General features: G+C 47.1%; 1 protein-coding gene across 1 annotated transcript in view; it reads right to left on the reverse strand.

The window, feature by feature from the left end:
• Thsd4 (thrombospondin type 1 domain containing 4) overlaps positions 1-25,821 on the reverse strand; it is a 584,444-nt gene that overhangs the window by 188,627 nt on the left and 369,996 nt on the right. The gene's annotated exons all lie outside the window — the stretch shown is intronic.

Below are 25,821 nucleotides of genomic sequence, written 5' to 3' on the forward strand. Positions count from 1 at the left end.
ACAAGGGAACTCTGGGTGGTTACACTGTCAAGAATGTGTGGGATGCAGGATGTTCTTGGAGAAAGAAGACTCCACCTTAGTGGACTCAGAGTGACCATCAGAGTGGGACTGGGGGACATGAGGAGCACAGGGGCTCACACAGGTCTGCTGAGCTCCAGAAACCAGCTTCGTTCTGTCCTAGTGTGAGTCAAGGTCCAAAGTGGGTTTCAATCCACCAAGGATTGGATTCTGCCTGCGAAGGCATACAAAAGCATTCTGAGGGTTTTGGTGGCCAGGGAGAATAGGGCAACATCAGGCCCAGTGAGCTCTAGGGGCCCCTCCTGTGAAATGGGGAAATGTCACCCAATGATTAGGAAGATACATAGGTCACATTGGCTTACAGCTTGGCGTAGTTTGTGCCATAGAAGTACTAGGGATCCTGGCTTTGTCTTTGGTCTGATGCAAGTTCAAAACTCAGTCCCAGAAAGTAAAATAACAAATGTTTGAAAGCTCTGGGTTATGGGCATACCCCTGCATGAATGAAGAATTGCTTACCCGAACTACAGTTTGCAGCCTCTTAGCATCAAGGGCCATGCGATGAAGATTTACTAGTGAGTTTCTGGGAAGGCTTGGGTGAAAAGCACTTAGAATTCCTCTTGCCAGAGAATAAGAGAAAGGAGGGTGCTACAGTCCCCTATCCACAAACTCCGTTTTGGGGGTCGTTCGGAGCCCAAGATCAGGTCTTATAACCGTTCTGCTTCCCATACATTCTGCTGGCAAGGACACCTGGGATTCCCTTGACCCACCCTTACCTCCTCAACAATCATTCTTCAAGCTATTGTTTGCCCACAGTGACCAAGGCAGGCAGCAAGGAGAAAGAAAGAAATGAGTAGGGTTTATCTGATTTTAATTTTTGCCTTTGTACCCTCTCCCTTCCCATTCATTGTTATGTGTCCCCACTGCGTCTTTTCTGCTTCCTATTAGAGGAGGCACTGTTACTGACTCAGTGGTCTGCCAAAGTGCAGGCATTATTTAAGCCCAGCTCCTTAAAAGACCAGGGATGTTTCCTAGCCAGGGGTTGGGAAATTCCCTGCAGAGGGTTTGGCAGTAAATATTTTCAGTTTTGCAAACCATATGGTCGTCTCTGCGGCAGCTACTTAACTACCATCATAACGAATGAGCACACGATAGATGTGGCCGTGTCACAGTAAACTTGACTTGTACATATAGTCTCTCATTGGCCTGGAACTTTGTACATATAGTCTCTCATTGGCCTGGAACTTTGTTCATATAGTCTCTTTGTACATATAGTCTCTCGTTGGCCTGGAACTTTGCCTGGCAGGCCAGGCTGGCTAGCCCTCAAGCTTCCGGGAATCTGCCTGGCTCTGCCTCCTGTCTCACCATCGCTGAGGTCATAGGCTTGTGTCAATGCACTCAGCTTTACATGTGGGTTCTGGGGATCCCAACTCAGGTTCTCAGGCTTTCAGGGCAAGTCTTTTTCCAATTGAGGCTGTTTCTCCAATCCTGCCAGCTGATTTCTGTCACCTCTCCCCTGTCGCAGGAGCTCTGGAAATAGAACCAGTGGTCCTTCTGTCTCAAAGTACACGAGGTCATATTTTTTAGCACTCATGTGACTTCTTGGCAGCACCGACCATGATGCCCTTTAAAGAAATGTTGTGGTAAGCGATACCCGACTTCAGATTTAACCATCATTCATTATGCAATTGAGGAGCATCGGAAGCCCTCGCAATACCGTGCACTCCTCACCACTATTTGTTCCCAGAACTTTTTTGTCATCCTAACAGGACTCATGTAAGCATTAAACCATCTCTCCCTACTTCCCCCTCCCCTTGGCCTTTGGCAACCCCTAATCTAGCTTCCATCTTTAGGACTGTCTACTCACACACATGGGACGACACACTTGGTCCCTTTCTCGCTGGCTTATTTCACACCATGTACTGTTTTTAGAATTTACTTATGCTGCGGCATGTATCGAAACTTCATCCCTTTTTAAGGCTGATTAATATTCAACTGTATAGATATACTGCACTGTACACTTCTGTGTTGGCGAATAATACTGCAAAGGACACAGGTGGACGAGTCTGCTTTGGAATCCCTGCTTTCAGTTTGTCTGGATCTAACTCTGAAAGTTGAATTGCTGAATCCTAGGGCGACTCCCATGACCCTCCTGACACTGCCTCTTCAGCGTACCCTATTTGCATGTTTAACTTGCTGAGGATCAGCTACACTGTGTCCCATGGTGGTTGCACCTCTGACATTTCTACCTGTAATACACAAAGGTGATGTACTACACGTCAGGTTGCCTTCCTCCCCAGCCAGTGCCTGTCATTTCCCACCTCCTGATACCAGCCGTTGTAGTGGGGTGACGTGCAGGCCCGTTTTGAATCATTCTCTTCCATAGTTCCCCGGACACCCCTGCCTCGTTTCCTCTTCATTATCAGCATTCTCTGGGCACCGTGGACATGGCAACCTTCGGGCTGTGTCTCATCTAACCCTAACAACAGCATTGTTGTGCGAATTTGTCCCATGCCATACACTGTGCACAATGGGTAGATGGTAGGGACAGTGTTCAGGTCCTAACATCCATACCCCACTACTAGAGCCCATCTCTGAATGGCAGAAGCACACTGCCACCATTTTTCTGAACACCCTCCAGTCTCCATGACACCTCCTGGGGCTGAGCTTCTAAATATCTGTGTTCCAGGCCATTTCCCTTCTACATCTGCTCTCCTTGGGCCAGCTCCCTAGTTTACAAGGCTGGTCCTCAAGCACCCTTTACACACTCATTGCTGCCCCTGGCTAGTTACAGCCAGGACTTCCACCTGACCTGCAGACCCACAGATCCAGTTGTCCAGGGCATAGGTCTATTTTCCTGCTATATCCCAAATTCAACAGGTCTAAAAATAGAACAGCGTCCCTGAAAACCCATTCTCCCTCCTGTTTCTTGTCATCTCTCCAAGAACGATGTCATGTTGTACGACAGCATTGCTGATGTAATTCCGGAGGCTGATGACGGTGATGACACCATTCTTCCCAATCCCTCCGTTCTTTATTTAAACCACAGTTGGATCACACAGAGATCCTGTCTAGCCACTTCTCCGGAGCCCTGCTATTCTTGCTCCCTTCCAGCCCTCCACCATCTCACTGTGACTTTTTTGGTCACCCCCTTTTTTCCTTCCAGGATTCTCCAGTAAAAGCACCAGTAAGACACAAGGCTCACCATGCTGTTCTTCTGATTTTCAAAACCTTTTATGCCAGAAAAATATTCACACAGAACTGGACATGAACAGAATAGTTGCACAGGGAGATGAAAACTAGTTCTTCCTAATGTTAGTGTCATAAATAGATGGGGTGCAGTCATGAAAACTAAGATGTGTGTGTGTGTGTGGGGGGAGTGCACGCTTTTAATCCCAGCACTTGGGAGGCAGAGGCAGGTGGATCTCTGTGAGTTCCAGGACAGCATAGTCTACAGAGTGAGTTCCAAGACAGCTAGAGCTGTTACACAGAGGAAACTTGTCTAGAAAAAGACCCCAAAAAACCCCAAACAAACAAAACAAACACACACACAAAAAACAAACAAAACAACAACAAAAAAGCAAACAAGCTGTTACCACTGTGCAATAATACTAACTTAGCTGTGGATTTGTTTCTGATTTTTCCTACAAAATCTCTATTTCCTGCTTCAGAACCCAACCCAGAATCACAGGTTGGAGCGAAGAATACCATGGAGGTGACACGTCCATCTGACTACGTTGGCCAGGGATGTACAACCCCACCGCGATGCACTATAGACAATGTTTACCTTGACTGACAGGCGAAAGTGCTATCAGCCAGGTTTCTCCCTGAGTAAAATGACTATTATTTCCTTTTCCTTTTCCAAATTCTACTCATTATAAATGTGTCTGTGAGTCTAGTGGAATCAAGCCCCACTTCCTGCGGAGGATGTATCAAAGAATATTTGGACATGTGGTAAAAGCATCACCCCACTAATAAATATTTAGAGAGATGTTCTGAGGCTATGCAAATATCCCTTTCTGCTTAGAGTTTGAGCAATTTTAGCATCCATCTGAGATCCTGCCTGCAGTAAATTGCTACTATAGTGTTCTGGGGTGACTTTTTTGTTTCCCTCATTTTTTCTACATGTAGAAAACAGAATTCACCAGTGTGGACGGTTTGCTGCCTTCTTCTATTAGCTCATTTATACTTTCCTGCTTCTTTGATGGCTCTTCCTTAGGGATGGTGCCCAAACCCCTTAGATGACAACCGTGACCCATGTTCTTCTGCCCTCCCAGCTGCCTCCCTCTGTCTGTGTTCATAGCCACTCCACTTTCCAGCCACTTTATCCACAAGAAACCACCCCCAAACTACCACATGTCCCTGGGTTCCATGCCTTCTTCCACATTGGCTCCTTCTAGAATGTCATTTTTCAAGCCTCACTAATTGAGCTCCCACTGCTCATGGCCTCTGAAAGCTCAGCTCAGACTGTTTGGATGCACTAAGTGTCAGAAACCATTTAAATGCCCATCGGGAGGGTCAAAGAGTACAACTTGTGACATCCACAAAATGAGATGCTTTGCCCCAATGCTCTGTTGTTGCTTTGAGACAGGGTTTTGCTCTGAAGTCCAGTCTGGCCTTAAGGTTTCAATCTTCTTGCCTTAGTCTCCAGGTTCCTGAGAGTGGCCCACCACACCCTGCTCTCTGCAGCAATTAAAACAAAACAATCCACTGTGGGTGCTTCCTATGTAATGAGAGGAAACATTAAGATTTACTATAAAGTGAAAAAGAAAAGGTATGCAACAGAGTGATTGCCATCCTACAACTCGTGTGTACATGCTTCTAGGTGCTCAGATATGTATTAATCATCTGTAGTTAACACGATAGTTAGCTATCAATGGCTAAGTGAAGGGAGAGTTTCAGGGTGGAAATACGAGGGAATGCATTACCATATATCTGTGTTGTCTCATGTGACAGATTCTTAGTCACGTGTGGAGACTTGAGCACTTGAAATGCAGAGTTCAACTTGCAGTGTGTTGTCAATGTTAACATTGGGTTAAATAAAGTACAGTATTAAATAACTTCATTTCACTTCTTTCAGTGTGGCCGTTAGCAAAATTTTTAAATCACCTCGCATTTCTATGGGCAAGCATTTGTATATCCCTCTGCACTGAATTTTCGAGCATGAATACACTGCTATTCAAAGTTAAATAAAAATGGGGAAATGGTAATGACAATAGTTAATAGTCAAATTGAGTTACTACACACCAGTCCTGCTCAGTCCCAACTTGCCTAGGTGCCATGTTTCCCAGGAGTTACACCTCATCAGGCTCCCTGTCCAGTGGAGGGCAGTGACCTGGTGTCCTGTCTCCAGGTATCCCCTCTGACCACTCCCAGTGTAGCATTTACCACCATCCTTTGAGGTAACTGTTAATGAATCAAGGCCTAGAGTTGCCCTCTATGACAGCTGACGTGTCTTTGTGCCCATGCCCAGACTCAGCATAGGCTGCCTTGTTCGGGGTGGGCTGAGGAAGGGAATGGGGGCCCAGGAAACTCTTGATGATGAGTGGACAGGTCTAACAGTTCATCCTAGACATCAGGAAAGGTAAAGGTGACAGGTGAGCATCCAGAACGATGTCAGGGAACACCAAAGTGACAAGGGGAAATGTAAGAGCGAGAGACACAAATATCAGAGGTCTAAAACCACATCACTGATATCTTGTGACTTCTGTCTTACTAAGAATAAACTCACAGTGGATTTTCCTCTCTAAATATTTCACTTTATTTCTTGCAAAGCACATCCCTCACTTGAAGGAAGATGCAGCCTTCTTCAGAGACGCACACACCGCATATTTACATTGTATGGAACAGACCTATGGCAGGGGTTGGGTCAAGGAGCAGGCCTCAAGCATTGGAAATCAGAAGGAGAAGCAGGTGTTAGTAATTAGCTCTCCCTTTGTGTGAACTGAAGAGCCATTAACTGGCCACAGAAGTGGGAAGTGGAAAGCACTTTCCTATTGTGTTTCTAGCAACTTCTCTCTATTACAGGTAAGGAAAATCGTGAGCACCCAAAACAAAGGGAGTCACCCTGCCCTTACCTCTCTCTGGTTTGGACCGAAGGGAGCCTGGCTGGACGAGTGCCTATGGTCAGGAGGACAGCTGTATGGACTTACAGAAGGCAAGGGCAGCTTTGTTGCTTGGCTCAGCGGGGTTCAGGGATGTGACACAGAGAGCAGAGACCCCAGCAGGAAGACATTCACATGCAGTGGTTCATCCTAACTCTGCAGACACACCACTGAATTATCTTAGGAAAGGCAGCAGGGCCATTCTCACATTGGCCATATTCGTTATCTCAAGAACTTGCTGGAAAATACAGTCTCAAAATGTGCTCTCTGGATTAGCATCTTCAGACAACTTGCCAGAGATGCAAATACCTGCATCCCACCTTTTACTTACTGAATCAGAAATGCAAAGAGTGGGTCCCATCAGTTGGTTATAACACAAGTGGATGCCCATCTGGGTGCCCTCTGCAGGAATTCTCTGCTCATATTTATTATACATCACTGCCGATCAATAGTTCTGTCTAGTCAACTTTATTTCAAATTTCAGCTCAAAGCATTATTTTATAAAAACTTATTTTCATATACAATGAAACTGCAAGATATTAAAGCATAGTGCCAATCAACAATAAATAAAACTCAACCAGTGAAGGAAGAGACAAGCCCTTTCCCCAACAAAGCATGCCAAAGGATTGGTCTGTGTTCAGCAGGCCAACGCAATCCAGCAAGGGAAGGATGGGAAAGGCTGGGGACACGGCTGAGCCTTGGGGAGCAAATGAAGCTATTTATCTAATTGCCACCATATGCCAGAATAAATCTCTGATGGATTAGAGAGCTCAGACAAACGAAACAAGAATAAAAGCTGGAGATGGGTGAATATTTCTGTTTGGGGGAATGGGAAAGGACTTGTATGCATGGCTCTAACAAGAACAGAGATTGGTTCTTTAAGTTACATATGTATGTATAGCTTTTTTAAACCCCATCCATCAAAAATACCATAAACAGAATTAAAAGTCTGATGCCGAGTGGAATATGTACTTCACTTTCTCATTTTCTTAACATACCAGTTCTTATTATGGGGTCTGAAAATATGGTGATGAGCAAAAGCAAACTCAATTCCAGTCTCTGTGGACCTGACTGGCTCAGCAGGCCAAGGCTAATGAAATCCAAGAAATACTCCTGATAGCTCAATGCTAAGGGGCTGCGAAGGAAAGATATGTTATTGTATAAGAGGTCTGTCCTCATTAGGGGGATTGCCTTGCCTTGGGAGCAATAATGGCTTTTCTGACAACCGGGGAGGGAGCAGGTGTGGATGAATAGAGTGAACAAGAGGGAGGCCAGCATCAGCTTGGGCCAAAGACAAAGGGAGGCATCATGAAAGAGTTTTGTCTTTCTTCCAATAAGCATCTACTGAAAGGGCAGGGGCAGCAGTTACAGGACACAATTTGCATTTTGCAAAGGCTACTCTGTTGTAGGGAGAGGGATCAGAAGGCACGAAGAAAGGAGGCTGGGAGAGGGCTCAGAAGATGGCAGCCACAGTCTGGACTAACAGCCACAGAGGCTAACACTAGGACAGTGGGAAGGGATGCAAATCAGACTCCATATCACAGAAAGGGGGCCATGCCTGTGCTGTGTCTTTTAGAAGTGCATGGATCACATAAAGGCAATTTTGACATTCAGGAGAGTAGCTGAATAAAGCACGGCATGCTCCAAAAGTAAAATCCTACCTCATCACTTAGAGTGACCACATCATTTAATGATTACATCGGCACATTTTTATACTATGCTTTAAGACAAAAGGAGACCACACGGTGAAGAACTCTTTCAACGGTGCCAGGTTAGATGGACACCGACATTCAGAAGAAGATGGGCTCTCTACCTTCTATTGCACACCAAATGAACTCAAAATGGATCAGATTGCCCATCATAGCGATCACAGTATATAACAGCCTATGCTATACAGTAATACAGTGTATATTGTACTAGTATATAATATTGCATAGTGTACAGCAGCATAATATATTGGGTTATATACTTAAAATCTACTCTTAGCAATTTTCCAGTGTGAACCATAAAACCAGAATGAGGTAATAAGTACGTCAAAAAGTTTGATTTAGTCATTCCATAATGTACACATATATCAAAACAATATGCGGTACAGCATACATATATATGATTTTTGTCAATTAAAAATAAGGCAGAAGGATTCTAGGCTAGGGAAAGCCCCCAACATGTCTACATCCTAATCTTTGGAGTCTGGGAACAGGCTATGTGTGCTGGTCAGCTTTTGGTCAACTTGACACAAGCTGGAGTCATCATCTGAGACCAGGGAACCTCAGTTGGGAAAATGCCTCCACAAGGTCGGTCTGTAGGCAAGTCTGAGGGACATTTTCTTGGTTAATGCTTGATGTGGAAAGGCCTAGGCCATTTGAGGTTGACGATATCCATGGGCAGGTGGTTCCAGGTAAGAAAGCAATCTGAGCAAGCCAGTGAGCCGTGGTCCTTCACAGCCTGTGACTCAGTTCCTGTCTCCAGCTTCCCGCCCTGGCTTCTCTCAATGATGGACTACAAGATTTAAGCTGAAACAAATCCTTTCCTCCCCAGTTGCTTTTGGTCTGTGTTTTTCTATTCTTAAAAACAGTGTTTTAAATTTATGAATTTTAGGTGTATGAGTGTTTTGCCTGCATGTATGTATGTATGCCACGTGCATGCCTGGTGTCCATGGAGATCAGAAGAGGGCACTGGATCTCCTGGGACTAATACAGATGGTTCTGAGCTGTTGTATGAATGCTGGGAATGAACCTTGGTCCTCTGTAAGAGCAGCATGTGCTCTTAATCACTGAGCCAACTCTCCAGCTCCTTTGGCCAGTGTTTTATCTGGGTAATAGAAACATAACTAAGACATGGTAAAGGGAAATTAAAGAGCTGGTAAAACTACCATAGTTAATTGGATGACTTTAAAATAGGTAGGTTAGCTTGGATTATCCAGGTGGATTCAATTAATTACAAGGATCCCTTAAATTTGAAAGAAGGAAGCAGATAACAAAGTCAGAAAGATTTGACTTGAGAGGAACTCAGTCTGCCATTGCTGGCTTCACAGCTGAATGGGAACCCCGTGGTCAGGAGCATACAGAAGCTTTAGGAGACAAGACGGTAGAACTCCTCCCTCGAGTCTCAAGGTATCCAGTCCTATGAACACCTATAGCAATACTATTATTATTATTATTATTATTATTATTATTATTATTGTGTGTGTGCATGCATGTGTGCATGTGCATGCATGTCACAGTACACATGAGAAGCTTACAGGGAAGCGCTCAGGAGCCTGTTGTTGTTGTTGTTATTATTATTATTATTATTATTATTATTATTATTGTGTGTGTGCATGCATGTGTGCATGTGCATGCATGTCACAATACACATGAGAAGCTTACAGGGAAGCGCTCAGGAGCCTGTTGTTGTTGTTATTATTATTATTATTATTGTGTGTGTGCATGCATGTGTGCATGTGCATGCATGTCACAGTACACATGAGAAGCTTACAGGGAAGTGCTCAGGAGCCTGTTGTTGTTATTATTATTATTATTATTGTGTGTGTGCATGCATGTGTGCATGTGCATGCATGTCACAGTACACATGAGAAGCTTACAGGGAAGTGCTCAGGAGCCTGTTGTTATTATTATTATTATTGTGTGTGTGCATGCATGTGTGCATGTGCATGCATGTCACAGTACACATGAGAAGCTTACAGGGAAGCGCTCAGGTGCCCTTCTCTCCTGCTGCCTTCACATGAGTCCTGGGTTCAAACTCAGGTCAGCAGGCTTGCAGCAGCAAGTACCATGTTATTTGGTTGTAAGAGGTGAAACAGCGACCCAGGCGATGAGAGGAAGGACCCTTGAAAACATAAAGCTACCTGAGGGAAGCCAGGTCCCAAGAGCATCTGTTGGTGGCTGCCATCTATGTGAGAAGCATTTTCCTAGGCTGAGGAGCTAAAGGGGAGGTAGGGGAATGGCTGCTAAGGAATATGGAACTTTGGGGGGGACTATTCCAGTGTGTGTGTGTGTGTGTGTGTGTGTGTGTGTGTGTGTGTGTGTGTGTGCGTGCATTTTAAACCAGCAAATTGCATGATACATGAGGTAGATCTTAATTAAACTGCTTTTTGAAGCAGCCAAAATTTGGTGTCCTTAAAAAAAAATCTCTTTTGGGTAAGCACCAAAAATTATTAATCCCCTTCTTGTTTCGCAAATGTTAGTTATTTTCTACTTTTCTTTCATACTGGGCCAAAATAAACAAGCCAATTCAACTGACAAAGTTATTCATTTGGAAAAATTATGAAATAAAAGCGGGGAAGGCTATGAACAGGCCATCAGTAAATGGAGACTGGATCAAGAAAGAGAAGGTGGGATGCAGAAAACATTAGAGATACACAAGGAAACAGAAAGCAACATGCTGCCACGCTCACCTCACCCACCTTCCCAGAAAGTGATTTTTAGGAAGCAGGTGGTATGAGCAGCGGGTGAAACCATGGGCAATGCAGGCGCTTTCAGCCTGGGCGTCCCAAACCCAGGTCGCCTGGAACCTTTCCATGCCGGTTTTAATCCGGAGATCTGGGGTGCGGGGGGACCGCCCCTAGTGATGCTGGCAGTCACTGCAGGGAGGGGGAGGGGCAGTGTCCACACTTTGAGTCATCAAGCCTCTAGTAGGCCATATCAGGAGCTTACTAACTTAGCCTATGATTTGAAATAACACCAGTTCTCTCTCTATGAATGACATGAATCCAAATTACGTAAGGACAGTTTCAGTACTGTTTGTAAGAGGGGAAAACCTTGGCGATGTCAATGTTTAACCACGGGATCTGAGTCACCTTTTTGTTTAACTTCGACTACCACCTAATTATATAAATAATGTGTTGCAATATTTATTGACCCTGACTGGGGCTTACTATATTGGTTCCTGGTCAAGTGAAGAAGTTACAACGCACCGTTTTGAGGGTGGAGCCATTTCAGCATAGACACACAGAGATGCCCAGACAGTGGCCCTCCTGCACCATAATGCTAGTTACCTCTGAGTGGTGATTTTTATTTTTTCCTATTTGTGAATCTACACGTTAATGTTCCCGCCACAAACTTTCGAAATTTTAGTAATCTTAAGTAGTGAAATTATTTGAATCCTGCTCAGATCCTTGTAGCCCAGCCTCAGCAAAACATGCAACAGCACCCTCTAGACGTCATTCACGCAAACTTTAAACCTCTCACCAACAGGGCTGAGACAAATATTTCCAGTGGATTCACAACAGTGCGCTAATCGGTTGCTTGGTTTTCTCCCAAGGATCTCAATTATCACCCTCTTCTCATGTTAATTTGACTTAATTAAATATGGCTAATTTTCTGATTTGAACACAACAGAGGTGATTACTTTCCTCTGGCTTTGTATGAACAGACCTGTCAAATCTCTATGTCAGTAAAGTAATAGCGCCACATACGTTGGTAGAATGGCTTAAACGTGTAGGATGGAGTTCCACATTAAACAGCACTATCTTCAAAGTTGTTTCATTGCTGTTACCATAACAAAATACCCTGAGCAAAAGCAAGTCATGGGAAGAAAGAGTCCACTGGGCTCACAGTTCCAGGTTACAACCCACTGTGGAGAGGAAGCCAAGGCAGACGTGCAAATGGCTAGTCACATCACATCCTCAGTCAAGAGCAGAGAGAGATGAACGCACTCATGCTGTCTGCCTGCTCTCTGCTGCTTATGCTGAAATACAGTTCAGGGTCCAGCCTATGGAATGGAGCCACCCACTGTGGGCTGGGTCAATTAACAATCAAGACAACCCCCCACAGACATGCCCATAGTCCAACCTCATCTAGATAGGTCTTCAACTGAGATTCTCTACCTAGGTGATTCTAAGTTGTGGCATGGAAAAACTAGCCAGTACAGGGGTTCTGGTCAGTGCTAGGAGTTTAGTCTTGGGGCCTCCCAGCATGTCTGTCTTTCTGCTTCGCTTCTTCCAGGCCAAGGCTATAAGTGACAAAGGAACCACAAAGCTCTGTTGCATTTCCAGTCATGGCTGAATACCTCTACCGTACAAGGGTGCTCACTTCTCAACATTGTGTGAGCCCTTATTTCAGGCTGCAAAGCTCACAGAAGTCCTAGAGGGGTTGTAGAAAGGACCATAAACTGGAGAAATGCCCTTGTAATGTGAACCTCAGGCTGTTCCTATTAGTGAGCTAGAAAAGAGGACAGGAGGCAGGGCATACTGACGTGTACCAAGTCCACAAAGGACTCTGATGCAGCCCTGGGCTTGCTCCACCACACTGCTCACCAGAGTTTAGGGGCCTGTTACCCAGTTTCTGCATCTTTTATTTAGGCAGTTGAAAAACTACATGTGAGGTGCTCTGTTCCCCTAAAAGCTTATACAACAAGGGCTCGGTGAGTGCATATGTGTGCACATGTATATTGAGGTCAGAGGTCAACCTAGCCTGAGGTCACCCGAAGTTGTCTTCTTTGGTCACTCTCCACTGTGTGTTTTTTTTAAGACAGGGTCTCTCTCTTTGACCTGGAAATTTCCAATTCGGCAAGGCTGGCTGGCCGGGGAGCCCCAGGGAGCCACTAGTTCTGCCCATTCAGCACTGGGATGACATAGGTGTCACCACATCCAGCACTTTTATGTGAGTTCTGGGAACGGAACCCAGGTCCTCATGTGTGTAGAGCAAATGCTTTAGTGAACAACGATCCCTAAACCCAGAATCTTCTCCTCATAAGCTGCTTATCTTACGTAGTTTATCGCAGCCACAGAAAGCTAATGTATCTGAATGTACCAATTTAAGGCAAGTCATAACTCAACTGAAACCTTACCCTCCCCGCCTTGCAACAACAGAAAAATAACATTTCCTGAAGACTTCACTTTCGACACTTAACGCTGTGCTAAGAGAGCACAATGGTACTGTATCAATTACGTCACACACCAAGTTGACCCAGCAGGTCTTTTTGCAGATGAAGGGACCAAGGCTTAGAGAAGCTAACGTGGTAGTCAAAAGGCTGGTCATTGAGGGGCAAAGCAGAAATTCAAACCCAGGGCCTCTGTCTCCACAGCTGAGTCCTTAACCGTCCTGCAACTGTGATTGAATCCACCCACTTCTATACAAGTTCACTGCCTCCGCTGGCCAAGCCACCCATCTCTCCAGACAGCTTCAATCGGCTCCTCTCTGAAATGCTACCCTGAGTGACACTGTAAACCAAGAGCAGAAACTGGCTGCCCCCCTGTTGGGATCATCTTTTTGTACACTCAGTGAAGAGGTGTCTCTGTCCTTCCTGACCTGCCTAAGGCACCCTCTGATTGGTTTAATAAAGGGCTGAATGACCAGTAGTTAGGCAGGAGAGGATAGGCGGGACTTCCGGAGAGAGAAAGGAACTCTGGGAAAGAGTAAGAGGCCAGCCAGCCGTAGAGGAAATTGGATATATGGTACTGAGGAGAGGTAACGAGCCACATGGCAAAACATAGATTAATATAAACGGGTTAATTTAAGTTTTAAGAGCTAGTTAGGAACAAGCCTAAGCTAAGGCCAAGCTTTCATAATTAACAAAGTCTCTGTGTCATTATTCGGGAGCTGTAAGTCCAAAGAAAGTCTAACTACAGCCCCCTTATTTACCTTAAGTTTTCCTATTGATCTTGAGATAAATGAGAAGCCTTTGGACCTGAATGAAGGAGTCCACAGCACCGCAGGAGGAACCACATGCCTGGTACTGTAAGTCTGGCCAAGAACCAGGGGTTGGGAAGTCTACAGCTCCAGGGTGAGCCTACTATTATTATTTTGCCAAGTAGAATTAATATTCTACTGCTCTCTAAATTCCCATCTCTCTCTACTCATGGAACAATGCCACTCTCAGACCTCCTCAGAGAAGCTTCTTTGTGCCGTGACAGTGGCTAACGTATAAACTCTTAACTGGTCAAAATGCAGAGAGGGTCGGTGGCATGCTCAGCCTCAAATGGGACATCCATGCCCCACCCCCCAAGTCTCAGGGACCACTGTGGAAGAGGGGCAGAAAGGCTAAGATCCAGAGGTCAGGGAGGACCAGAGCAAAGCAGTGTCTTCCAGCCATGACAGGGCGATCCGCTCCTGTACTCACAGCAGCCGTGGCTGCCTGCAGAGGACGCTGCACTGTACACTCACAGCAGCCGTGGCTGCCTGCAGAGGACGCTGCACTGTACACTCACAGCAGCCGTGGCTGCCTGCACAGGACGCTGCACTGTACACTCACAGCAGCCGTGGCTGCCTGCACAGGACGCTGCACTGTACACTCACAGCAGCCGTGGCTGCCTGCACAGGATGTTGCACTGTACACTCACAGCAGCTATGGCTGCCTGCACAGGACGCTGCACTGTACACTCACAGCAGCTATGGCTGCCTGCACAGGACGCTGCACTGTACACTCACAGCAGCCGTGGCTGCCTGCACAGGACGCTGCACTGTACACTCACAGCAGCCGTGGCTGCCTGCACAGGATGTTGCACTGTACACTCACAGCAGCTATGGCTGCCTGCACAGGACGCTGCACTCCTGCATGCACAGCAGCCGTGGCTGCCTGCACAGGACGCTGCACTGTACACTCACAGCAGCCATGGCTGCCTGCAGAGGATGCTGCACTGTACACTCACAGCAGCTATGGCTGCCTGCAGAGGATGCTGCACTGTACACTCACAGCAGCCATGGCTGCCTGCACAGGATGTTGCACTGTACACTCACAGCAGCCGTGGCTGCCTGCACAGGACGCTGCACTCCTGCATTCACAGCAGCCGTGGCTGCCTGCACAGGACGCTGCACTCCTGCATGCACAGCAGCCGTGGCTGCCTGCACAGGACGCTGCACTGTACACTCACAGCAGCCGTGGCTGCCTGCACAGGACGCTGCACTCCTGCATTCACAGCAGCCGTGGCTGCCTGCACAGGATGCTGCACTGTACACTCACAGCAGCCGTGGCTGCCTGCACAGGACGCTGCACTGTACACTCACAGCAGCCGTGGCTGCCTGCACAGGACGCTGCACTGTACACTCACAGCAGCCGTGGCTGCCTGCACAGGACGCTGCACTCATGCATGCACAGCAGCCGTGGCTGCCTGCACAGGACGCTGCACTCCTGCATGCACAGCAGCCGTGGCTGCCTGCACAGGACGCTGCACTGTACACTCACAGCAGCCGTGGCTGCCTGCACAGGACGCTGCACTCCTGCATTCACAGCAGCCGTGGCTGCCTGCACAGGACGCTGCACTGTACACTCACAGCAGCCGTGGCTGCCTGCACAGGACGCTGCACTGTACACTCACAGCAGCCGTGGCTGCCTGCACAGGACGCTGCACTGTACACTCACAGCAGCCGTGGCTGCCTGCACAGGACGCTGCACTCATGCATGCACAGCAGCCGTGGCTGCCTGCACAGGACGCTGCACTCCTGCATTCACAGCAGCCATGGCTGCCTGCACAGGACGCTGCACTGTACACTCACAGCAGCCGTGGCTGCCTGCACAGGACGCTGCACTGTACACTCACAGCAGCCGTGGCTGCCTGCACAGGACGCTGCACTCATGCATGCACAGCAGCCGTGGCTGCCTGCAGAGGACGCTGCACTGTACACTCACAGCAGCCGTGGCTGCCTGCAGAGGATGCTGCACTGTACACTCACAGCAGCCGTGGCTGCCTGCACAGGACGCTGCACTGTACACTCACAGCAGCCATGGCTGCCTGCAGAGGATGCTGCACTGTACACTCACAGCAGCCGTGGCTGCCTGCACAGGACGCTGCACTGTACACTCACAGCAGCCGTGGCTGCCTGCAGAGGATGCTGCACTGTACACTCACAGCAGCCGTGGCTGCCTGCAGAGGATGCTGCACTCCTGCATGCACAGCAGCCGTGGCTGCCTGCACAGGACGCTGCACTCCTGCATGCACAGCAGCCGTGGCTGCCTGCACAGGATGCTACAAAGGATCAAGCCAGTCGTCACTCTAGCATGGAATGGGAAAGGGGTTTGAAAACCCCCACCCCCAGGAGCTATGGAGAGTTGATGGCTTCTGGGGGAGAGAGGTAGGTTGTCCATGCTCCAATGCATGGCCCCATACCCATAAAAGAGCAGTACCAATTGAAGTAGATGGGCTATTAAATTTTTTAAAATCTGAAGGGATGGATCCAGAATGAGTGAGGGGGAGGAGCTGAGGATGGGTCTGATCAAAATACATTGTATGAAATTCTCAAAGAATTAATTAAAATATTTGCTTAAAAAAAGGCACAAAGTTGGGGTGGTAGGAAGGTCATGGTGGAGCTGGGAGGAGCTAAGAGTATGATCAAAATACACTGTATGAACAGCCGGGTGGTGGTGGCGCACGCCTTTAATCCCAGCACGCGGGAGGCAGAGGCAGGTGGATCTTTGTGAGTTCGAGGCCAGCCTGGGCTACAGAGCGAGATCCAGGAAAGGCGCAAAGCTACACAGAGAAACCCTGTCTCGAAAAACCAAAAAAAAAAAAAAAAATACACTGTATGAAAGACACACAGAATTAATAAAGATATTTTTATAATAACTTTTTTAAGGTATCTTTTTTTGAGGTTTATTTATTTTATGTATATGAGTGCTCTATTTGCATGTATGCCTTTATGCCAGAAGAGGGCATCAGATCCAGGTCCTCTGGAAGAGCAGCTAGTGCTCTTTAACCACTGAACCATCTCTCCGGCCCCTAATAAGAGTATTTTAAAAGAGAAGTGCCATAGGACCTAGCCCATCCCATCACATTCAAACACCATTGTTACTCCCTGGTCTCCAGCCATAGCTGCTCCCCACTCACTCTGCCTGGCTGTAAACTCCACCCCATCTTCTCTCCTTTCCTCCTTTGCCTGGCAAAGGCAACTTCCTCTTGGGTATTACTCTCCATGAGGCGTGCTCACCCCAAATCCAAATGAGTGCCTTGCTCCCTCGCCAATCCCCCAGGATGATAATTCCTTTTCTTGCCTGTATTTTTCCCTTTTCCCCATCTATAGCACAGATTTCTCATGTATTAATGTTAACTAGACTATGAAGTTTTGATGGCAGAACCCTGTGTGGGATTTTGGAGGAGGCGAGGAGGTCAATGGATATCTACTAGGCAAACACATGCGTGAAAGAAGATAAACATTACCCCAATCCAAAGAGGTTAGGTGAGCCTTCCTTAGCCAAGGTACACTGGATGAGGAGCTCTTTAGAGGGGAGGTTTCCCTGAAGTCCTTCAAGTCACTGGTAATTAACTGACACCACCTTGAAAGCGTCGGTATATTCCGCTGGGCAACACATTTTTGTTGTTGTTGTTGTTTTAATGCCTGGCCACATCATTTTTAGCTTCAAAGTGATTTCAAACCCTGGACATCTTTTTCTCCTTACCTATTTCCTCTCTCCATTTCTCCTAGCCATAGATGCTGAGCTGGCAGGATGTCCAGCAAGACCGCAGTGAGGCCAGAGCTCCGAGTTCTGCTAAACTCCTCCTGTGGAACCAGCCAGTCTTGGCTCTAAGTCAAGCGATACAAGCTACTGTAAACGTTGCTCCTATTCTTAACAATGACTTCTTCCATGGCTACTTCGTATTCTTTCCCCTAAGAGGAGGGATCCAAAGAAGATAAATGCCACAGCGACCAGCCGAAAGAGACCAGCAGAAACCATCAAAAAGGACAACAGTCAATGTGATGACAGAGTGGTTGCCAGCATCACTTAATGACTGGGGGAAGCAGCCAAGGATGATCACTCAAGTTCATAACTCCAAAGCAAACTCCAACAAACGAAGTTACTGAGGGAGAGTCAAAGGCCTTGATACTTACTGTGTGCATTATGAATATGCACTGTGTCATGCATCAGGCCGGGGGTAGATGTGACCGCCCCCCTCCAGTTGCTTCTCTTACATTTCTGGTGGTGACTCTAGCTTTAACAGACTAGCCCCCACTTGCTTCTCAGTCCTAGAACATGATACCCTTCATTTTAGACTTGCTGAAGCTGAAGTCTGGGAAGATAAAATTTCTGCTTTGTTGAGGGCACTATAAACCTAAGATACCAATTCGGACAAATATTTAGAGCAAAACTGACTAATTTTCTAATTTCTGAGTTTAAGATTGAGAGAAATAATACAGTTGTTTCTCCTCTTCTTTCTAAAATCCCCCACTCAACCCAGCACCTGGCAGCAGGAGTGTTTAATCTAATCTAAAGCACACTTCTTATAGTTAATCACTAACTCCAGCTTTCGGCTGAAAACTGTTGGGTTAAAAAAAAAACAAACCAGACCTCTCACTGACATTGAACCGCATTCCAAGTGCCTTATGATCAACAGACAGAGAATATTTTAAATAAATGGGAGAGTTAATTTTTAGGCAACTATGAAATTTTTTTCTCCCATGGTGACCAAATATAAAATGTGCTGACCTGTTCTGAGGAATGTCAAGTATTGTCCTAAGAGGGGCACATTTTTTAAAACATATCCCTTGTTTCAGCAGGTTTATTAGTTCAGAGAAAGCCAGCATGGTTACAGGTACACCTTGGAGTCTCAGCGGCACCGAAGAGCTGCTTACTTGGCTTGAGTCTAGATGTTGGGGCAGTGTGCTGCTCCTCGGGGCCTCTGAGGGACCCAGCGTTCCTGAGACACTGCAACTTGAGCATGTCATTTCCAAGGTCATCTTAGGTGTTGCTAGCCACCTGGCAAATGGGGAGGGGAGATGGCAGGGGATCGTCAGGACTGGTCCACTTTTCACTGGCCCTATCCAGCTGCACGAGGGCTGGGGAGCCAGGGGAAAAGAGACATAGGCAGGGGGCTGACAAAGAGCCCAGTGGTCTCCACCACAGTCATCAGGATGTCCTGAAGTGGGCATCTCAACCCCTGTATTATACATTTTTAAAAAATGAAGTCTGTTTGTCACAAGGTATCACACAGCTCAAACTTCTTCCTTACCCTCTATGAGGTTGTAAATACCAGCTATATATCTAGCACTAAGATTTCCCTCTGCTCCTGATTCAGCCACACCCAGCCAAGAAATGGGTGAGTTCCTTAAAAAGGCATGTCTCACCATCCCAACAGCTAGTTCTTAGCTATTTGACACTCAGAAATAGAAACCGTGGCCCAATGGCTTACATGATCAGGTGCAGGGAAGAGAACATTCATTGAAGACCTGCCTGCCCTGCAGATACCTTATTTAATAACATTATGAGACGAGATTTTTATGCCCATTTTCCAGATGAGGAGGCTGAGTTTCCTGGAAGAGATGATTCTGCCAGCATCACAGAAGTGGAATTAGGGTCCAGGTGCTTTCCATGACATATTGCTACCCACGGAGGCAGTGGTCAGGCCTGGAATGGAAAGTCGAAAAACAAGCCCTCCAGATATTCCTTTTTTTTCCCCTTCAAGACAGGGTTTCTCTGCTCTGTGTAGCCCTGGCTGTCCTGGAACTCACTCTGTAGACCAGGCTGGTTTTGAACTCACAGAAATCCACCTGCCTCTGCCTTCCAAGTGCTGGGATTAAAGGTACGCACTACCACCGCCCAGCACTCCTGATATTCTTATGCGTCACAACTCATATTCTTCATAAAAACACCTCAATGCACAGACAATGCACTATCATGGCCTCTGACAGAGGCAGGGTTGGAAAGACGACCTTGAACTTCCCAGTCAGCTGTCTCTCATACTCAACTTTTGTGAAAATTTCCAGCAAGTAGCGTTTTTGAAACTTTAGAGGGTTTCCCTAAGACCAGACGTGGTGGTTTGAATGAGAATGGCCCCTAAAGGTTCTTCTGTTTCAAAACTTGGTCCTCAGTTGGTGGATTTGTTTGGGAAGAATTAGGGGGTCTATTGTAGTCTGGTTGGAGGAGGCGTGCACTGGGGGTGGGCTTGGAGGTTTCAAAAGTCATTCCACGCTTTCTTCTGTGAGTTGCCTTTGCCTTGGTCATAGTGTCTTACCACAGCATTAGAAAAGTAACTAAGACACCAGGAGAATCCAGCACCATGCTTTCTTTCCTAATCTTGCACTTAGTCCGTATCAGGCAAGATGTTACAGCAGGTACCAAATCCAGGAGCACAAATCAACAAAACCACAGTTAGATGGGTGCAAAATCTCTCAGGGCAGAGGCTGGAGCTCAGCTGGCAGGGTGCTTGTCCAGCAGGTCTGAAGCCCTGGATTTGATCCCTACCTAGCATTTCACACACTGAGTGTAGCGGTGCGTGCCTGTGATCCCAGCACTCTACAGGTGGAGGCCGGAGTAGGCAGGAGGAGTGGGAATTCAAGACTGTCCTTGGCCAACGTGAGTTTGAAGCTAGTCTGTCTCACAAAGGAAAAAAAGCCCACAAAATTTAAAGAAAAGAATGGTAAACAACTGGAGAGAGGGTCTAGGAAGGGAGAGAGAGGAAGGGGATGGGGAGGGAGAGGGAGAGGGGGAGGGAGAGGGAGAGGGAGAGGGAGAGGGAGAGGGAGAGGGAGAGGGAGAGGGAGAGGGAGAGGGAGAGGGAGAGAGAGAGAGAGAGAGAGAGAGAGAGAGAGAGAGAGAGAGAGAGAGATTTTCTTAGAGTCTATTGATATTGTTGTGAATGGACCAGTGGTTTGCAAGCTTTTTATGTGTGTCGACAAGGCATTTCCAAATATACTGAAAAGTTGTACATCTAAGGGCATTACATGTAACATTGATTATCAGTTTTAGAAAAGTACAAGAACTTGGCACGGTTGCCACATTCTCCATCCTGTGGTCCCTGCCATTGGAAAGTATTGTTTTCACTGCCCTGTCCATAAAGCTTTATCTTATAGTCACAGGAGCAAGTGCTTGATTAGTTCAATAAACAAGTTAGTCCATGTATACGTCTATAAAAATGCTAAAACCAATTGATAAAATGTAAAAATTTGTTTCTCACAGTTTGGAGCCAAGATCAAGCAGCTTCAGCTGGTGTTGGTGCGGTCTGTGTCTCTTTGGGAAGTGGGGCCTTGTTGCTGGGATTCCACAAGACAGAAGAGGAGAGACCTCGTGACCCGGTTACCTTGGAAACCTCCTACACCTCTTCACACTACTGCATTGGGGATGGAGTTTCAACATAATTTGAGGGTCATTTGGCCCCTTGTACTGGCCATTTCTCACATATGCGAACTGGATGTGATATCGTGCATGGCATATTGTGCCTCATTGAGTGCCATGCCCATAACCTGCTCAGATCAACCGACCACCCGACAGACACTAAGAGACCTATTCTAGGTTGAAGTAAAAATAAATTTTACACGGAGACCAAAGCTTGGCAGACTAGCCTTGTGTCCTGCTAAGTGGTGATACATCACCGGGCTGGTTTTAGGGATTCGCATCGCCCAAATGGAAAGATGTCAAATAAAAGCCACGGCATTGGCACAAGTGATGGATAACGCTTCCTTTCACATGTCTGGCTTGTCATCCAGGCCATAAACACGCCAAAAGAGATTCAAACTCACGTTTCCAAGGCAGACTGAAGAAACCATTTCTTTCAGGGGAAACCTCCCCTCCCCAAACACAACCTTAAAAACATCACTCAAATAAACCCAAGAAAAGCACAATGCAGCCGACGGCCAAGAAGGACAGCCTGTCTAGCCGGGAGAGCAAACGACTGTCTACACACAAGGAAGGAGGGGCTTGACAATGTTCTGCCTGGGCCGTGTTGTGTGATTTAAGAGAGGAAATACTTAAAGGCTTAGGAGACCTTTGCAGCGATCCTGGAGGCTTTCTGTGAGTCTGAAGACACTCACATTCCCTGGAATCCAGACGCTCTTCTCTCTGGGAACCACCAGGAAGTCAAGTCCATACACTGAGATTTTAGAGGGACTGTGAAGCAGGCAATGAATCAGAACAAATTGAAACCCGGATCAAGCAGGTAGCAATATATCGTGGTGTTGTCACGGGCTACAGGGAGAAAAGCTAGACTTTTACCGTGAAATAGTGGCCAGTCACTGAGAAGGCTTTAACCCTGGATAAGGTATCCAGGAGCATTGGCAGCTAAATAGGGTGGGCTCCTCTTCCTCAGGTCAGTCCTAGGGAGTCCGCAGGGCAGCAGAGGGTAGATGCCCCTGGATGAGACACACTTCCCCGGCCCTCTAGAGCGCAAAGGCTACAAGGACTTGGAAGGGCAGTGTTTCAGTAGTTAGGGATGCTCCAGAGGGCAGAGCCTTTCAGTGTCATTTACCAAACACTGTGGTTTTCTTTGTGCTCATAAGCTCATGCACACGTGAGTAGAGGCTGGAAGACAGCCTCGGGGGTCATTCCTCAGGCCCCGCCTACCTTTCTGTTAAAAAACATTATGTGTTTATGTATGTGCCTGTGCATGGTTTGTGCACACATGTGCAGTACCTGAGGGAGCCGGAAGGAGATAGATCCCCTGGAGCTGACTCATAGGCAGCTTGAGCCACCTGACCAGGACCTGAACTCGGGTCCTCTGCTGAGCCAGCCTCCATACGCCACCTTTCTTTTTTGAGACAGGGTCTCTTCCTGCCTAGAACTTAGGAGGCTAGGCTGGCTGGCCAGTGAGCCCAGTGCTGGGATTACAAAGCTACTATGCCCAGCTTTCTGTACACCTGCTGGGAATTCAAATCAGGTCCTCCTGTTTGCAAGACAAACACTTTATCAACTGAGATATCTCCCCAGCCCAGCACCAGGTTTTTCTCCTGCACATGTGAGTCAAGGGAACTTTCTCTACTTCTCAAAAGCCTCAGTAGGTCCTGGCATTTAGTGTGAGTTGCCATGCAGACTTCCGAGTCTGTGTCCTGTGAAACAGAACAGTGAGGACGTTCTGCCCATGGAACAGGATAATGGTAATCAGTTCCTTGATTTCTAATAATGAGTGTTACAAGGAACAGCATCCCACTGATACGCAAAACCTTCACATCGAAGTCTCTCTGAACTTGACTCTGCGTAACCAACTCTCTACCACACATTCACACAAACTCATTCACAGGCATTTTTCTGACCATTTCCCTGATGGCCTGGGTCCAGGACTGACCTTTCCCATCTGCACTGCCCTCTGCCAACTTCCATTTGCAAATCCATCAAAGTCTCAAAAAAAAAAGTACAGTTAAGTCCACACAGTCACAGTTAGGAGCATTAGTCTTCACATTTAATTGTCTTGAGTCAAATGTAGGTAATATCATTTCCTTACTGTGTGACTGTGGTAAACTGACTTAATCTCTGTGCCTATGTTCCTTGTCTATACAACTAAATAAATGACAGTACATACCCCTTAATGCTGTTTTAAGAATTAAATGAGATGTTATACACAAAACATATAACATGGTGCCTGATGTAAAGCAAATGACCCATAACTCTAGGCTGTTGTGGGGTGGACAGCAGTGGGGATGGATTAGCCAATGGGCAAGTACTCTCCCATTGGGTTATATTCCCAATCCTCCTTTGACTTTTGACTTAGATGTAGTCTCATTCAGTTGCATGGGCCAACCTTGAATTCATGCTGTAGCCCAGGCAGGCCCTGAACTTCCAAAGTCCCTGGCTCAGACTCCTGAGCTGCTGAGGTTGCAGACTTGGACCATCAAACTAGCTATTGGTCCTTTTTACTCTTTGTTACAAAGCTGATGAGGATGTTTCTATTTTAAGTATCAATGATGTTCCTTCTGGATGAGGGAAGTGTGCTGAAGGTCAGGGAGTCTAGGCCTAGGGTGACAGTGGCCGACCCCTTTTGATAGATGGAGAAGGAAGGGTGTGGGGTATGGATGAGATGAGGTCCTGACTCCTAGTCTGTATCCTGTACTCACGGCAGACATTGCTAGTCACCCACAGCACTCCTTCCCACCCAGCCTCCCTGCATCTCAGCAGCTTAGCTTCCTCCAAGGTGGTACGAGAGTCAGCCACCCAAGGGGTCTGAGTCGCACACTGGTTGTCACACCTACTCCAAAGTGGTAACTTCTGCTGTGGAGAAGGTTCCAGAGAAAGAAAAAAATTAGACCAAACAGCTGGGTGGACTCTGAATAAAAATTAGAGCCTCTGTGCCAGGCTGCAGTGGCTTCTGGCAAGTGGCAGCTGCTGGCGTGGGTCCCTGTGGCTCTTTTCAAAGCTGGCAGAGATCTCAAGAAAGAAACCTGGCCTTCCACAGACCACCTGGTTCAGTTTTTCTCCTCTCCATCTTTCTGGGCCTCACTCACATCCTCTTTCCTCGGAGGGCTGGGAGCCACACAGCAGTGCTTTCCAGAGGTGTGTGGACCATTTGGTTTTTCAGATATCCTGTCAAATAGGTCCATGGTCAATTGGTCAAAAGGCTGTTCCCAGAAACCTTCCTAAGGCGAGAATAATAAACGTCATGTTAAAGGCTAGAAATCCTAAAGGACACAGGCCTATCCTGCATGGGTGACCTTCTAGCCCCTTTCGTTACCCAGTGCCTACCCATGTCGCTGTCACCCCTCAAGAGCACACAGCTGTCAGTAACATGCCTAGTTAAGATGCAGTCTTTCTTTAATGAACCACATCAGTCAGGCACCAAGCAAAGTCAGCCCTAAAGTTTCTCCTGCTTCTGTCTCCTCTGACTTCCCATGGTCTCCACTTGGGGTAGCTCCCCATTGGTCAGGGCAGCCGAAGAGCCCGGGGTTTCCACCTGCCTTCCCTCATCACCCTTGCCATCCTACACCCCCATGGAACTAGCTTTCCAGCATCTCATCTGGCTTTTTTACTTGGGTACTGAGGATCCAAACTCTAGTCCTGGCTTACACACACACACACACACACACACACACACACACACACACACACACACAGACTGAGAAGCAACCAGAAGACAGGTACATGTCATGTTTGTGTAAGTGTGCATGCATGGGTGTGTGTGTATGTGTGTGTGCGCGTGCGCACGCGCGTGTGCAGGCATGCATATCCCACGGTGCATTTGTAGAGGTCGGAGAAAACTTCAGACGTCGGTCTTTGCCTTCAACTCAGTTTGAACCGGGGATTTGGGTGTTATTTGCTGCAGCATACACAGGCTAGCTGGCCTTGGGCTTCCAGGAAGCCTCCTGCTTCTGCCTCTCACTTCACCTTGAGATAACCCAGATTACAGATATATGCTACCATGCCTGGCTTTTACACGGGTTTAGGGGATTCAAACCCAGGCCCCTAGGCTCGCACAGCAAGCGCCTTACAAACCACTGAGCCGTCTCTCCAGCCTTAGAGGACGGTTTTGAATTTGTCACAGGGACAGCCACTGAGATGTTATGAACTGTCCCATTTGCTGGCCGCTCTCTATTTCCTAAGTGAGGCTGAAATGCGATCAGCCAGCTTCCCGTCCCTGCTGCCATGCCTCCCCAACCATGACGGGCTCTATCCGCACGGAGCTGTGAGCCAAAGGAAGCCCTTTCTTGTCTAAGTCACTTGGGATCAGCATATTTTATCATTAGCAATAGAACAGAAACTCTACCCCGAGTGTTTATTTCCTTTAAAATTGTGGGAAACTAAGACAGAAATTGTCCATAATTTCACCGCTTGTTTTGTTTGAGGGAAAGAATGGAGACCTAGACAGCTTTGGGGGTGCTTCCTGGGTAAAGCCATACTCAAATGGTGTGGTTTTTAGATTAAGCAGCAGAAAAGAAGGAAGCCAGTGACACCCCCTTCCCCTCCATCCTTGTCCTCCCCCAAGGCCAGTACCTCCAGGTTCTTTCCTGCCACTGCTGTTTCATCTATCAACATTTCAAAATCAGTATTGTCACGGAAGGAGATGCTGGCTGCTCTTGTCCAAGCTTCTCACCTGGTGTTGCAACAGCTTTTTGTTCTTTTTGGTGCACCAAGA

The sequence above is a fragment of the Peromyscus californicus genome, unplaced genomic scaffold (assembly GCF_007827085.1).
Source record: "Peromyscus californicus insignis strain IS unplaced genomic scaffold, ASM782708v3 Scaffold_11__1_contigs__length_118956290, whole genome shotgun sequence".
NCBI lineage: Eukaryota > Metazoa > Chordata > Mammalia > Rodentia > Cricetidae > Peromyscus > Peromyscus californicus.